This window comes from Crocuta crocuta, unplaced genomic scaffold (assembly GCF_008692635.1).
Source record: "Crocuta crocuta isolate KB4526 unplaced genomic scaffold, BGI_CrCroc_1.0 scaffold77, whole genome shotgun sequence".
Taxonomy (NCBI): domain Eukaryota; kingdom Metazoa; phylum Chordata; class Mammalia; order Carnivora; family Hyaenidae; genus Crocuta; species Crocuta crocuta.
In genome coordinates this window covers 2,035,640-2,049,501 of record NW_027532172.1, presented here as the reverse complement: position 1 = coordinate 2,049,501, position 13,862 = coordinate 2,035,640, and the positions used below count along the sequence as shown (strand labels likewise).

The window sequence follows — 13,862 nt, the reverse complement described above, 5'->3', positions numbered from 1 at the left end:
AACATTTGTGTAACAAAGGACACAATCGACAGAGCGAGAAGGCCCCGTTCTCATGCACCGCAAGAGAACATTTGCAAATCATAAATCGGATAAGGGATTAATATCCAGAACATCTACAGAACTCCTAAAACTCAACAACAAAAAACAAATCAAAAATGGGCAAAAGACTTCAATAGACATTTATCCAAAGATCTACAAATGGCCACCTGCACATAAAGATGCTCAATGTCGCTAATCATTAGGGAAACACAAATCAAAACACAATGAGATACCACCTCACACCCACAATGATATAATAAAAAACACTATAAAACAATAAGCGTTGGTAAGGATGTGGAAAAACTGGAACCCTTGTACCTTGCTGGCGAAAATGTAAAATGGTGCAACCACTGTGGAAAACAGGGCAGTTCCTCAAAAAAATTAAACAGAGAATTGTCATATGATCCAGCAATCCCACTTCTGGGTACACAGACCCCAGAATGGAAGCAGGGATTTGTACACCCATGTTCACAGCAGCATTATTCACAGCGGCCAAAAGGTGGAAGAAACCCAAGTGCTGACTAAAAGATAAGTGATTAAACAAAATGTGACATATACATATAGCAAAATATTATTCAACGTAAGAAAGGAAATTCTGACACACAGATGTGTACTCTAACACTGAGGACATTATGCTGAATGAATTAAGCCCGTCACAAAAAGACAAACACTATGAGTCCATTTATATGAGTGGTGAGATTCAGATAGACAGGAAAGGAAAACAGTAGGAGCCAGGAGCAGGGGGAGAGAGGATGAGGAATTAGTGTTTAATGGGGAGAGAGTTTCAGTTTTGCAAGATGAAAAAAGTTCTGGAGATGGACAGTGCGGATGGTAGCACCACAAGGTGAATGTGCATTATGCCCCTGAACCACACATCTAAAAATGATTAAGATCAGTGGGCCCCTGGGTGGCTCAGTTGGTTAAGCGTCCACTCTCGATTTTGGCTCAGGTCATGATCTCACGGTTCTTGAGTCCAAGCCCCACGTCAGGCTCTGCACTGACAGTGTGGAGTCTGCTTGGAATTCTCTCAAAATAAATAGACTTTAAAAATTAAAATAAGGGGCCCCTGGGTGGCTCAGTCAGTTAAGCATCTGACATTGGCTCAGGTCATGATCTCACCGCTTGTGAGTTTGAGCCTCTGCTGACAGCTCGGAGCCTGGAGCCTGCTTCAGATTCTGTCTCTTCTCTCTGCCCCTCCCCTGCTTGCGCGCTGTCTGTCCTTCTCTCTAATATAAATAAACATTAATTTTTTTAATTAAAATAAAGTGAAAGTGATTAAGATGATAAATTTTATGTATATTTTACCATAAATTTAAAAAAAAAGGAAAACCATAAAAAGAAAATTGGCACTATGGGATTCCTGTCCAAAACACACCACCTCAGCTCAACTGCAAGAAAACATCAGAAACCCACCCTGAGCAACAAAAAGAGCAGTTCTCATCAAGGGGTTGAGGGTCATGGGCAACAAAGAAACCCTAAGCAGTGGTCCTGGATCAGGGACCAAGGACACACGCCGACCAAATGTGACACAGGAGCCTGGACAGGATCCTGGGCCAGAGAAAGGTCACTGGGGGACATCTGGGGAAATCTAAAGGCAGTCCGGAGTCTAGTGAACAGAACCATGCTAACACTCACACTGCCATCCTGGTTTGCCCACCCTATCTGGGCACGTGAGACGTTCAAGGTGGTGAGGAGGTACCGAAACAGTCTGTGCTTCTCACTAAACCCAAAACTCAAAAGAAAAAGTGAAGAGAAATGAATACGCCCACTGCCCCCCAAAATGAATCTGAACAGACGATTCATAAGCCGTGTGTTGGTAACTGTCACATGCCAAACCATGGCACACGGGTGCAAAGGGTGAGACCTGCCCTCACAGCTGCCCCATGGGGCGCCCTGACGCCAGCTAGGCACGGAGCTAAGCACTTTGGGTGGGGATGTCCTAACCCCACAGATGGGAAACTGAGACCCCGAGAAGTGGAGTCATTGGAGGGAAGCCAGCAGAGGCAAGGCTTGAGTCTGAAAGAGCCACTCGGCCAGTCGCCTGCGTGGGCACAAGTGGCCTCCAGCGGGGCCCTGCTATGGACCCTCAGGGCTCCTCCCTCTGCAAGTGCTGAGCAAGCCGTAAGGGAATTAGCATCTCCTTGCCACCTGCAGGCAAAGACTGAGGCTGCTGGGCCTACAAATCACTCCAGGGGCTGCGCATTGATTCTGTGATGATTTAATGAGCCGCTCCCGTCCTAATTACAGCTATCAAAGCCCGCCTGCCTGGGAGGACAGAAGGGATGGAGAAAGCACGGTGCTCACAGGTGCAAAAGGACCCACAGAAGAGGGCAGCAGGAGCTGGTCTCTTCAGCTACTCGAGAAACACTGAACTTACCGAGAAAGGCTTTTTAGCCAGGCTGGGCGTGGACACAGTGACCCTCTTTGCGGGACATGCTCTGCCGCCCCATGTCCCCAGTCCTCCAACCCCCCCACCCCCGCCGACGACGACAGGCTGGCCCTGCAGAGCTAGCCCCAGGCACTCTGCCTGGATGGGCCGACACTTCCTCCCAGAGATTTCCAGGCAAATGACCAGCTGGCATGCACCCACCCATCCTCTGCGCCCAGGTGAACTGTCAGATGCATAGAAGAAACAGGAAGTGCTTTAGATTTTCTGTTTTCAATTTTCATCAGTTTTGAAACATAAATGATTTCTATTTTTAAGGAAAAGAAGGTGTGGCAGAGAGCTTCCCTGCGAGGCCAGCAGGCAGGGAAGGCAGACTGCAAAGGTTCTCAAGGGACTCCACCCCTGGACAGGGAGCCGTAGGCAATGAGGGAGAGACCATGGAGCTTCTTAGGCTGTATCTGGGAATGCGTGCTGGTCCACTTAACAGCAGACTCAGGAAGTCTGTCCTTCCAGGTAGAAACTCACCTCTCTGGACAGAATGCCACACCCCAGCTTTGGGGTGAAGCCCCCATGACCAGTGGGGTGTCAAGCTGGGACCGCAGAGAAAGAGGGACTTACATATGAAATCAGGACTCCAGGTCTCTGCTGCAAAACCGCCTTTCCTCAGTACAGGGGCCAACAGAGCACAAAGTCAAGGCTGTTTAATATAACCCCCCGCCCCATCATCTGCCTGGGAAATCAGATTCCCGATTCTTGGATGAAAGAACATCTGCCCAGTCAGCAAGTCCTGGTCTGTAATGAATCTAGCACCCATGACCTCTGCGGGGGGGGAGGCCCTGCCCCAGTCCCTCTCAGGTCCCTGAAACTTCCCATACGGCAGTCAAAGGAATCTTTGCTAAACCTACATCTCACATCACAGCCCTGCTTGAAGCCTTCCCAAAGCACCCCAGTACCAGACCCTGACCAGGGCCCCCAGGTAGCATTCCCTGAGCTCGATCACGTCAGGACTTCCCTCTGCGACAAAGCTTCATGCTCTACATTCCCAGGGCTCATCCTCATCCCTTGGGCTCAGTTCAAACACCGCCTCCCCCAAGGGGTCCGCACCCCATTTCACTCTCTTAGAGGCATGACCTCAGGGCTGGGGACCAGCTGGCCACTGTTTCCTGTGTCTTGTTCAGCAAGGCATCCCCAGGACACAGCACCAGGTAGGTGCTCAATACATACTGACTGGAGAAAGGGGCCTTCCAGTCCAAATTGTGGCCACTGCACACAGACCTCACTGGGCAACCCTGACACTTCTTAACGCTGTCTCCCAGGGCATCGTGCTGCCCCAGGCCCACTGGCCCCAAGCCCATATGAGTCTGCAGTCCATCCCATAATACACCATGCATAATACTCAAACCTTCTCCCTGAAGTTGTTCAGGCAGATTAAAGCTCCAGAAAGACCGCCATGTTACCCACCTGGCTCCACGGCCCCTCGGCACCACGTTCCGTAGTCCCAGAGTAGTAACCGGAACACACACCACATTCTTATTACTTAAGGGGGGGAAGCCTGACTCTGTGGTAGGAAATTGGCCCTTTTAAAGGACACTTGCACCCGGGCAATTCCAGAATGAACTGGAGACAGGCCTGCCCTCAAGGAGCTCACAGTCCAGTGTCTGCTTAGCACCTGCTGAATGCCCACTATGTGCCTGCTGAATTCCTGCTGAATGCTTGCTGAATACACACTGTGTGCCTGCTGAACAGCTGCATAAGTACTTATTGTATGCGTGCCAAGTGCCTGTTGAGTGTCTGCGGTGTGCCCACTGAGAGTCCGCTACATGCCTGCTGCCAGGTGCCCGCTGAGCACACGCAGTGTGCCCACCTGCGCACCAACTGAGTACACACAGTGTGCCCACTGCGAACCTGCTGCCTGCACCCCTGCTATCTTAAGAGTGCCCTGTGAGCGCACACCACGCTGTGCACACACCTCCACAATCTCAGCAGCAGCAACCATGTGGCGAGCATCCATGCACTGCCCCATTCCGGACACACTACATGCACAAACCTAAATCTGACCACAGTGCCACCAGAGAACACCATGACCCCTGCTTCACAGAGAAGCAGCAGAGCACAGAGGAAACTCACCAGGGCCTAAGCTCACCCAGGAGGAAGGGAGCAGAAGCCCAGCAGCTGTGGCCCTGGGCTTGGCACCAGGTGCTACAGAATCCCCCCACACTTTCTGTACTTTGTTTCCATCTGGCAAATAATAAATATTGACTCTCTATGTCCTTGGCCCGTGAGGCAGGCAGTGGCTTCCTTGTTTGTGCACCTGGACCCCCATCCGACTGGCAGCACCACGGCCACACCCAGCCAGGGCCGGGCACCCACCGATGGCATTGGGCTGGGTGTGGCAGCAGGAGGAAGGAGAGGGGGTCAGAGACACCCCAGCCAGAAATAGGGGGCCATTCCACCCCACAAGCTCCAAGGCAAAGTAGGACTCTCCCAACCCCATCCCTGGTTCTCTGGTTCGCCCATCAGTGAGCCCCCACCTTGCCCTCCTTCCTGTGACCTCCTTCCTGTCACTATTACCCCCTAAATGTCCCAAATCAGCCCTTCCTTTGTCCTCACCATGGCCCACCCCAACCTGCTGTACGCCCCCTCCCTGCTGCAGAGCACAAGGACACACAGGTGAGGCCACACCTGGTGCGTGCATGTGTGGGGACTAACGTGATGAATCTCTGATTCGCAAAAAACCAAGGACAACCTCCATGGTCCTCAACAGATGGGGGTGAACCGAAGTCCAGCATACAAAAGGGTCCCTCCATGCCTACGTTAAGAAAAGCATGAGCCCTAGAGAATCAGACATGGGTTCAAACCTAGCCCCTCCACACACTGAGCCACATCACCTCTCCCACCAGTTTCTCATATCTGCAGCAGGAAAAGCGGCAGCTCTTTCTCGCGGGTACTGCAACAACCCACTGGCCATATACACGTGGGCTCTAGCAAGTCTGGCTCCTGCCACTCCCTGCATCCGCATGTCACTCATGCTGCCATCCTGCTGGAACCTTCCATGGCTCCCCATGGCCCACATGCAGAGGGTCTGGCCCAGGGCCCTCCATGACCTGCCCCACCTCCCTTGCCGCTGCTCTGCCCCTTGCTGCTGCTCTGCCCATGAAAGTCTATGCTCCCAGAGCACAGGGTTCCAGGAGCCCGGAAGGCTCTGCTCCACCCTGACCAGCTGGCTGCACCCCCAGAGCAGCCTGAGAAGAGAGAAAATGTACAGGAGATTGGGTTAGTACAATTCGGGTCAAACCCCAACCCATCTGTCTCTAATGCTCTGTGACATTCTCCAAGCCTCGGTCTCCCCCTCTATAAACCAGACAGGACACCATCGGCTGCCCAGGGGTGCTGTGACCTGTCGCCAGGCTTGATGCTCGTATCTCATGGAACGGGGGCCTCCACCCGGCCCTTCTGTGCGTGGACAATCCTGGCACATCAAGGGCTGCGACAGCAGGGCTGCTCAGCCTTAGCAGCGCAGACACCTGGGGCCGGCTCGTACTCTGGGGTGGGGCTGTTGGGGGCACCACAGGTGGGGGGGGCTGCAGGGTGTTGAGCAGCATCCCCACTCCACCCACCAGATGCCAATACCATAGCATCCTCCCACTCCTAGTCCCGACAACCAAAAATGTCCCCAGATGCTGCCAAATGTCCCTGGAGGCAGAACTGGACGGGGTGAGCACCGGGTACCATGCATCTTTGATGCTTCCAGGCCANTAGCACCAAGGACTCTGAATCCTGACCCCTGAGCTAAAACCAGAAAGCTCCCAGCACAGAAAGCAGCAGAAAAGGGCTGACACTTAGTCTTCCACAATACCTGCAATGGCCCAGCTCTGACCAAAAGAAATCTAATTAATTCCAACCAGGACCAGAAGGCCCACTGCAAGGACAGGAGTCACCTTGCACTGTACCCCTGGCCAGCTTTAGGAACAGTGACAGTGGAACACCTTCCTTGGCTCTATGGACCAACAAATACCACTGTGCCACCAACCTACGGCCAGATGGCTGGTTCATATCCCTGACCAAGGCTGACCCTCTGCCTCTGCTCAGCACAGCCCTGGTGACCGCAGTGCACAGGCCTCCCGGCGAGGCCTGCACGACAAGGTGTTCAGGTCCCCACTCAGAATTCAGGCTCCCACCCTGGGTCTGCAGAAGCAGGATCCGGGGGGAGTCCAGGAGCTTGCATCCTTCATCTCACAGGTGGTTCAGAGGCCCCTTAAAGTGAGAGAGTAACCACCCACCATCTTCCCAACCTTCCCTGTTGCTCTAAGTTAGCAGGTCTCAAACTGCGGGCAAGACCCATGGTCTGGGGCCGCAAACGCCTTCTACAAAGTGCCAGACGGTAAATATTTTCACCTCTGCAGACCAGGTGGTCTCTGTCAAAATGACTCAACTCTGCCATAGATAAGCCGTAAACAAATGGGCATGGTCATGTTCTAATAAAACTTTATCTACAAAAACAAGCACAGCTTACCGATCCCTGGATTGGAGGGTTAAGAAATCATTTTGGTGGGTCCTCACTAGTGTTCTACGTTAAACAGAGGAAACTGATTATATCAACTTTCCCCAGGGGTTGACAGGACCAACAAAGGGAGGGCTGGATCCTTGGAAAAGGTTGTTTCGATTTTACGTTTGCTGCGGGGTGCTGGGATGCCACAAAACACAGATTTCTAACCATGAGTCACAGTCAAGGAAGTGAGAAGGCATGTTCGGGACTAAGCCCTCAGTTCTCATCCTGTCCCTCAGAGGCTCCCTCTCACCCTCCTCTTGCCCAGCAAGTGTTTGCGCGAGCCGATCTCCCTGTGCAGGCACGTGCTCAGGAGCGGAACTGCCCTTTATATGGATTCAGCAGGGGGTGCCAGGCGATGACGGTGAGCAGTGGTGGGGTCTGGCTGTTCTGGGGAATCTAGGAGGGCTTCCTGGACCTGTAGTGTGCATGGAACCACAGGGGTGTCCGGGACCGGGCATGAGCTCTGGGAGGGATCCTATGCTCAAGACCTCAGGATAGTGGGGGACACTCAACAGTCACCTGTGGAAAACGTGCATGGAAAGGCCAGAAACAAGGCTGGGGCACCCTCCTTCCAAATGACAACTTAGAAGCTTATCCCTTGCAGGCTGTAGAAGTGGCTTTCATAGGGAAAAGAACCATGGGTCACACACAAAGGGGCATGCAATGCACGCCAGAGCTACCACCTCTGTGACAGCGATAGTTAATGGCAGGAAATAAGAATTCCCAGGGCCAAGCTGCAGGAGGAACACGGACTTAGCTGCAGAAACAATCACCTCTCAGAGAAACCAAGACCCAAGAGGGACCAAGCATGCTCCAACAAGCAACAGAAGGTTCTAGTCTGTGGTTTCAATTCCTTGTTTTGGACACGTTCTGTGTGACTGTCTCAGGGCTGAGCACCAACTCTACCTCTTCCCCGCTAGGACGTCACTCTGGGCCTCAGTTTCCCCATCTGCACGATGGGGAAGACAACACCTCCTCTGTGAGGGGGGCTGAGCATCAAGGATCAGGGATTGAGTAAAGGCCACATGGTGCCAGGCAGGGATCAGGAACCAAGAGTGCAGGGGGCAAAGTCTCCCACTGCCTTAGGGTACAGCTCCCCCCCCAGATCCTCAGGGCGCCCCCGGGGCCTTGCTCCTGGTGTTATCCCTCTGGCTTAGTCACCACTGGCCTGGGGCCGGCAACCAAGTGAGGCTCTCCAGTTCCTGACAAGGAAGGAATGAAGGGTGCACTCTAGGCCTCAGTGGTAAAGGCCACACGGCCTATGTAAGTGGCCAGCGAAGGACAGATATGTGCATCTGCAGACAGCCCGCAGGCCCACTGTCCCAAGGTGGTTTCAACAAGGCGCCCAGACTCCGCCTGAGCCCAGGGAGAGAGTGACCTGGGGCCGCCATCACAAAGGACCACAAACTGCAGAGTGTAAGACAACAGGACTTTATTCCCTCACAGTTCTAGAGACCACACGTCTGAAACCCAGGTGTCGAAGGGCCACGTTCCTTCCAGAGGCTCGAGGGGAGGGTCTTTCCTGGTCTCTTCCAGCTCCTGGGGCTCCAGGCGTCCTCGGCTCACGGGCGCGGCACTCCAGGCTCTGCATCCATCATCGCATGGCCTCCTCTCCCATATGCGTCCACGCACTCTCTTCTCATGAGAAGACCAGTTACCAGATTCAGGACGGCCCTAAATCCAGTACGACCTCATCTCGAGTCCCTTACCCTGATTTCATCTACGTCTTTTCCAAATAAGGCCACAGCCACAGGTTCTGGGGGGCAGGACGAGGGCAAATCGTTTTGGAGGCCCGCATCCTGTTCAACCCGACACTCGGCGTGGCACTCACAAGCCGGGGAGCAGGAGGCTGCCGGGGCTTTCTGGGGGCGGGAGATGGCTCACTCCATCCTCCCAAACAGAGCAGCTCGGGGAGTCCTGCGCGCGCGTGTGTTGAGGCTGCAGATGGCACCAGACACTTGAAGCAGCCGGCACAGAGGCAAACGGTGCCAGAGCCAGGACTGGGGCCAGGACCGGGGGCGGCCTTCACGCTCAGCTAACCCGAGCCACCGCTGCGCTATGCCTGCCGCCCAGGGACCCGTTTTCCTCCAGCCTGTGCAGAGCCACCCCCGTAACCGGGTAGGGCCGGGAGAACACCCTCCTTCGGTGCAGCCATAACCGGCAGCCCTGGCCAGGCCGCCACTGGCTGCTTTGCGTGTGGGCTTTTTCTCGCCCAGGTGCTGCTCCCTGGGATACTTAGTGATCAATCACGTGCACAGCCTGCTGTGTCCTGAGTCCCTGGCAGGCAGGTGACACACCCCATTCCTTCCCCTCACTCCCCCTATGAGATTTACCTGCACATCTAGCTGGCTCTGCTGCTGAAATATCACCACAAGCCACCGATCCTGGTCACGGCCACAGACACCTCCCGGCTCAAGTCACCTCGCCCCAATCCCCAACATAGGTGCTACAGCAGCCTCTCACCAGCTACCTGCTTCCCCTCTAATGCCCTTGCCCATTCAGCTCACAGCCATCTTTGTGAGACATGAAGAGCCCTCGAATGGTGAACCAGGGAGTTACCCTATGACCTAGCACCTACCACATGACCTCCGTTCCTTGGTCGACACTCAAGGGAGAAGCACCTGCATCCACACGAGCTCCTGGGCATGTATGTCCATGGCAGCAATATTCACAAAGGCCAAAAGGCGGAACAACCCAAACGTCCATCGATGGATGAATGGATATGTGTAAAGTAGCGGAGCCAGAAAATGGAGTATTATTCAGCCTTAAAAAGGAAATGACACACATGCCCAACACCGTGAATGTACTTAATGCCACTGAGCTGCACATACAAAAATGGCGAAGGTGGTAAATTTTATGATCTGTGTATTTCACCACAATTTTTAAAGAAGGAACGAAGCACTGACATTCGCAACAATGTGGGTGAACCTTGAAGATGTCGCTCAGACTGAAAGAAGCCAGACACAAAAGGCCACACATTGTATGATTCCATTTACATAAAGTGTCCAGAACAGACAAATCCATAGAGACAGAAAGCAGATTAGTGGTTGCCAGGGGCTGGGGGAGGGGGCATGGGGTTTCCTGTTGGAGCAACGGAAATGTTCCCAAGTTGACTGGTGACGGTCACACAACTCTGTGAACATCCTAAAACCCCCCAAATGGTACACTTTAAGTGAGTAGATTGAATGTGTTGGAAACTGTATCTCAGTTAAAGCAAAGGATCAGGCCATTCACCACCATGAACCTTCCCAGGGCCCCTCCCTCGGTGAAACCCAGGGCTCACCAAGCCACTCCAACCTCATCTCAACCCTTGTTCTCTCTACATGCCAGCCTCAGAGTTTTCTCATCCTCACCAAGCCCTTCCCACTTCAGGTCCTCTGCACCTGCCCGTCCCCTACCTGGGGAACTCTTCCCCAGTGTGAGGGGCTCCAACTCACTACCGGGGTGTCAGCCCCCCACCCTAGCCAGTACTGGCACATCACTCTGTTGCCTCTCTCTGAGAACACCTGTTTTGTTCATTTGTAGGGATTCTCTCCTCTCCCCCCTAAAACCACACTCGCTCCCCAAGAGCATGGCCCTCACATGCTTCGTATGCTGCCGGCTCCCCAGCATCCAAGATAGTCCCTGGACAGTCCCTGAAATGTGCTGCCGCAATTTACAGGTCAGGATTCTGAGACACAGAGAGGTTGAGACCTGCCCAAAGTCGCACAGCAGAGCACCACAGCCCTCCCTGCACCTCGGGCTGCCCCAAGTCTGAGGACAAGAATGGAATACCCATGCACCCACCCCTCTACCCTGCAATTTGAGAGTGGTCTCCCTGACATCACACCCCGTCCCAAAACCAATTCTCGTTTTTGGGGTCCCTGTCCCTGGGTGAGGTGACAGCACGGATTTATTCAAAAAGGCTGAATGCCTGCTTTCACAGGGTACTCCCATGCCTGCCATCACCGAGGACTGTAGGCTGACACATGGGAACCTAAGTAGCCCTGCTCATTCCAAGAGGGGGCATGTCTTCTTAAAGAATTCACAGGAAGGAGCAGGTACCAAACCAGCCATGTCCCACATGTTCCCAAGCACAGGCGAAACTTCAGCATCTATAACAGGGCAAGGCCATGTGGAAGGCCGCCGCCACAGGAGGGCAGAGGGGGAGCCTGAGTCAGGTGTGTTCACTTTGCCTGCACCAGGCAATGCAGACATGCCACTTATCACATGGCCAAACGCGGCTGGAAAGAGCTTGCTCGTCCTGGCCCCAGCTGTGGGAAAAGCCATCAGCTGGTCCAAGACGGCACAGCCATACGGGTGGGTGCAGAGCTCTGAACCCTATCTGTCCAGGTCCAAAGGTGGCACCCCTGCTCACTCAACGTTTCCTCCAAGCTGAAGGATTTTTAGCTTCAGCAGTCTGGGGCTGGATCACTCTCTGTGGTGGGGGCCATCCACGGATTGTGAGGTGCTGAACACCATCCCTGTTCTCTACCCACTAGATGCCAGTAGCACCCCCACCCCCAGACGAGACAACCCAAATGTCTCAAGACGTTGCCTAATGTCCCTGAGGGACAGAATCACCCCCAGCACAGAACACTGCCCTGTGTCACAAAATCCACAACATTTTGTGTGTCCACAAAATCCAGCATAAGCTCACCTCCACCCAGTGCGCACACCCAACTCCCAACGTGAAGAAAGACAACAGAGAGGGAGGAGGCAGACAGAAATGGTTCCCAGAACCGAGAGAACTGCTATCTACATATCTTCACAATCTTTTCTAAATCCATCAATAGATGATAGATACACAAACGTGGCCCATCCATTCAGTGGAGTATTACTCAACCATTAAAAGCAATGAAATTTTTCTTGATGATATACTACAATGTGCACAAAATGATTATGCTGAGTGAAAGAAGCCAGACGCAAAAGGCCACATGTTGTGTGATCCCGTGTATAGGAAACGTCCAGAACAAGTCGATCCATAGAGACAGAAAGCAGCTTGGTGGTGGCCAATGGCTGGGGGAGGGAGGAAGGGGGAGTGACCGCTCGTGGGGACGGGATTTCTTTCGAGGGTGGTGAAAACATTCTGGAATTAGACACTGGTGATGGCTGCACATCTCTGTAAATACACTTTTAAAAAACACGGATTTTTTTACGCTTCCAACAAGTGACTTATACAGTACACGAATCAATAAAGCTGTTATTTTAAAGAAACCTTTTTAACAACAACAATACATTTCCAACTCCAATGCAGAACCCAGACCTCCGGTCGTGAAGACAGCCATGAGCCTACTGTGACCCCCTTCTTCGTGTCACACTACATACAACTGACACCTACTGCATGCTAACACACGCTACATGCTAGAGACACCATGAAATAGGCATTCCTGCCCTGGAAAGCCCTGACTTACAGGGACACTCAAGATGCAAGCCTTTTTTCTTTTTCTTTCTTTCTTTCCTACTTTCTTACTTTCTTTCATTCATTCATTCGTTCACCAACCATCTCTTCCTCTGCATCCTAAGCAAAAACACGAGCTGCTGGAGCAGGAACAGGCAGCACCTGGTCCACGGTGAGCACCCCATCAATACGTGCGGAACATATACACGGAAATAGAGACACACACTCTAGCCTACACAGTCATGACCTCACAGAGAAACAAGCAACTAATTAGCAAATAATACGACCTGAAAATTGCACCTGAAGATCAGAGACTGAGGCTCATGTCACCGAGGTATGTCTGCCTGAGACAGATCAGAGGCCAAATTCAGACACCAGCTATACGGAGGTCTGCAGCTCCCATCCAAACCCACCCCAAGGCCCCAGGGTGCAGGACAGAGGGAGGGTCCCACCACTCTGCAGGAAGCAGCAGAGGCTTACTGCCACCTGTGCAAAGCGTGCTCTCTTCCTTGAACCATAAGGACTTGCTAGGCACACTCGACCAAAGAGGACACTGAGCCCCAAGGAGCCTGGTACCTCGGCGCAGTCATATGGCCAGGGAACCGGGCCCAGGAGAAAAGAAAGGCCTCCAGCACCAACCCTGCTCAGGGCTCACAGTGGCTTCCCAGGTGAGGTTGGCGGGTCCTCTGGTCTGCCCCTGCGTGCCATACACACCCATCAACCTGGAGAAGAACTGTCCTCCACCACAGTCCTGGCAGGCCGGGAGCCTTCCATGGCCAGCTGTCCCTTGTCTCAGTGGGAGGAACACAACCTGGTCCCCACCATATGGGCTACATGGGGAAGGGGTAGCTGTCTTCACTCCAAGCTCTAGAATGGAGCACAATCCGCCTTCCTGACCACCCTCAGCTCCCCACAGGGAAGGACACCAAAACTTTCCCTCAGGTAATCCAGAAGAGAGAGATACCTATCCCACCTCAAGTCTGCAAAAGGGAATACCCATCCTTCTTCCAACACCCAAGGAGTGAAGGCACAGGTGACAAAGATGTAGAGACACCTGTCCCTTCAGATAGCAATGATGTGGGGGCCGCTGTTCCTCTCAGGTCGCAATGATGTGGGGGCACTCGTCCCACGCCAGGTACCAACGACATAGGAGCATGCATCCCCCTCCCCAGGTAACAATGATGCTTGCGAGCAGCGCCCAGTTCATACACCTCAGTGTCATCCGGTCTCCCCTAGGTAGCAGTGATATGGAGGCACCTGTCCCCCTCAGGTAGCAAGGATGTGGGGACACCTGTCCCTTCTCAGATAACCATGATGGGGTAGCACTTATTCTCTCCAGGTACTAACGATGTGGAGACTCCTGTCCTCTCCAGATAATAATGATGTAGTGACACCTATCCCAACCTCCAGGTAGCAATGATGTGGGGGCACCTGTACCCTTCCAGGTACCGGTGATGTGGGGGGCACCTGTCCCGCCCACGATGCCCGGGGCGTGGGGACACCTGCCC

General features: G+C 53.3%; 1 protein-coding gene across 6 annotated transcripts in view; it reads right to left on the bottom strand.

Annotated features, from left to right (window-relative positions):
• Positions 1 to 13,862, bottom strand: part of CRTC1 (CREB regulated transcription coactivator 1) — a 72,979-nt gene that overhangs the window by 58,791 nt on the left and 326 nt on the right. The gene's annotated exons all lie outside the window — the stretch shown is intronic.